General features: G+C 44.4%; 1 pseudogene; it reads right to left on the minus strand.

Moving 5' to 3' along the window:
* Positions 1-1,560: 1,560 nt before the first annotated feature.
* On the minus strand, positions 1,561-2,003 carry LOC125120644 (40S ribosomal protein S11-like; annotated as a pseudogene).
* Between the last annotated feature and the right edge of the window lie 652 nt (positions 2,004-2,655).

The raw sequence follows: 2,655 nt of genomic DNA on the forward strand, positions 1-2,655 counted from the left end.
ATTCTCAGCTCAAAATCCATGTGACACGGGGGTGGAGGGTGACTTGAGAGCCAGACCAGATTTGTTCTCTTGCCACAATGTCAGGCTGCTATACATGGGGTGGTGGGCACTTCTCATGGGGTCCCAAACAGGTGAGCAAACCATTCCTAACTTTGGTATTTCTGCAAATTTCACAAAACATCATCTGTGCTCTGGTTCAAAGCCTGGGGCAGAGAGCTGTCTTCTTTTCTTGTGTTCTTTTCTTGTGTTCTTTCTACATCTGTTTCTGTTTTTCACCATTCCTGGGTCCAAGAGGGCCATGCTGGTGGCAGCCACATGGGGAAGCAATGAGGCTAGTCAAAAGGCAGGTGGGGAGATGAACTATGGGCAAGAACGCTGTGTGTGTGTGTGTGTGAGCATGTGTGTGTGTGTGTGATTTCTGTAGGAAAGATCAGGCAAGGCAGGGTAAACAATCTCCAGATAGGCTAGTCTGAATAATTTCAGCAGGTTCTACATCATAGGAGCTGTCCCTAGTTGTCTGATACCTGGGCCTGCGGTGATCAGGGCAGGCGTATAGTGGCCTGGAGTGTGAGACCTTAATAAAGGAGCCTAATAAAGTTTGCAGATGTGGACCAGGTTGGCTTGTTTGTATTTGAACCCCCTCCCCTCTACAACCCCAGGAGAAGGACACCCCCCCTCCCTAGGAGAGGAAGGGTGAACAAGGAAGCAGAAGGCCAAGGCCAGAGGAGTCAAGTACATCATGGAGCTGTCTAGAACAAGAAGTATTGGCACATGCTTGTAGGGCAGATGTGAAGGCATCAAACTGACAGAGGCTGGAAACATAGTTAATGCACTGAATCAATAGGAGTGTTTTACCAGGTCCTGGCAAATCAAGGAAGAAAGTCCATAAGTTTAACACTGCAAATATCAGTGTGGAGGTCAGCTGAGTACCCCCAGATAATCAGGGGAACTATACCCAACATGTGTGCCAGACCAGCCATTCCTCAGTGGGGCTAGCAGGCATTTGGAGATCATGATGAGGATGTGATGGTCCTTTCACTCTACCTGCAAGAGGTCATTCATTCAGCCTTTCATTCAATAGCTACTGTGAACCCAGAGGTCAACCTGGAGCACAGTGATGTGTGTAAATAAGAGAAAAGGCAGAATTAAGATAGACTGAGTGTTTACCCAAAAGATGAAGGATACCTAATAAAGGATTGCTTTGTGTATTAGACTGGACGATATATTAAATGAAGTCAGACAACTGCCCAGTACATGGCGGCTTAGGAAGGAGACCATATCAGTTAGAAACCACATGCACTGTGTTTCTGCTGGATAATGGAGGTGGTCCTGAGTGAATCTGCCATCCCATTACAGTGACTGCATCTCTTTTTCCCCATCGCTTGTAATATGAAGGTGGTTTGGGTATCCTGTTGGGAGAAAGTTGAACTAGACAAAACTGAAATGTAGAACTAGAAAAAGAAGTCTTTTCCTATTTCCTTTCCTCATAAAGGATCATTTTTTTTTTTTTGACTGGGAAAGTAACTTTATTTTGTTTGGGGCAGTGGCAGGGGTCCAGCCTCAGAACTTCTTGGTGTTGGCAGCCTTGGTGGCCTTGAGCATGTTGAAGTACATTGTCTTGTTCAGGGGCCGGTCCTCACCCACTGTGACCATGTCATGGACCTGGATATCCTGAAGCATGGGGAAAGGTACACAGACATGTTCCTGTGGCACTTCTTAAAGTGGTACTTTTGGATGTAGTGGAGGTAGTCTTGGCAGATGACAGCAGTCATTTGGTCACCACGCCAGGCAGGGTCCAATGGAGACGTTACCAGTAAAAGGGCATTTCTCATCAATGTAGGTGCCTTAAGTGGCCTTCTCTGGTATCTTGAAGCCTACAATGATGTATTTGTAGTATCACAGGAGCTTCTCTTTGCCAGTTTCTTCACATAAGGATCCTCTTCTTATTTTGAAAGATAAGTCAGCTGCTTTCAGTAGGTATGCTCAGTCTGAATGACCGCCATCTTCCCAGCCACCTGAAAAGAAGAAGGATCATTTTAGAGTTAGGCAGACAGTATTCAGACCTGGCTCCCATTGTGCTGTGAGCTCATGGTATGAGCTAAATCTCATAAGGTTCCATGAGCTTGACCTTGGCCTTTTCTTAACTACAGCATCCCCAAAGGCCCTATACACTGAAAAGAGGCTTGTGAGGTCACATGTTACAAATAATTGTTGTTTAATAAACTAAACAACAGTCTCAATTCTGTCTTTGGGAGTTACTAGCCACTTTATTATTTAGGTTGGGAAAGTTAAAGCAATTTTGCACAGTCAGATACTGAGATGAAAACACTTTACCTTCTTTCTTAATTACCTTCAGCAAACATCAAATGCCTATTATGGGCCAGACATCGTATTAGAAACTGAAGATGCAAAGATGAAGAAGACATGGACCTGCCTTCGATGAGTTTATACTATAATGAAGAATAGAGAAAAGGCAATGATCAAAATGATGGCAAAGAAAACTACTGGATTCCATGGGATGCATTTTAGGAAACTTGGGCATGACTTTCTGGAGGAGGGGCTCATTTAACCTGAGTTGTAAAGGGCTAGTAGGACTTCACTAGGTAAAGAGAGAAAATAAGGATATGGGAAGAGGAGAAAGCATTTAGTTCATCT

This window comes from Phacochoerus africanus, chromosome 2 (genome assembly GCF_016906955.1).
Source record: "Phacochoerus africanus isolate WHEZ1 chromosome 2, ROS_Pafr_v1, whole genome shotgun sequence".
NCBI classification, from domain to species: Eukaryota; Metazoa; Chordata; class Mammalia; order Artiodactyla; family Suidae; genus Phacochoerus; species Phacochoerus africanus.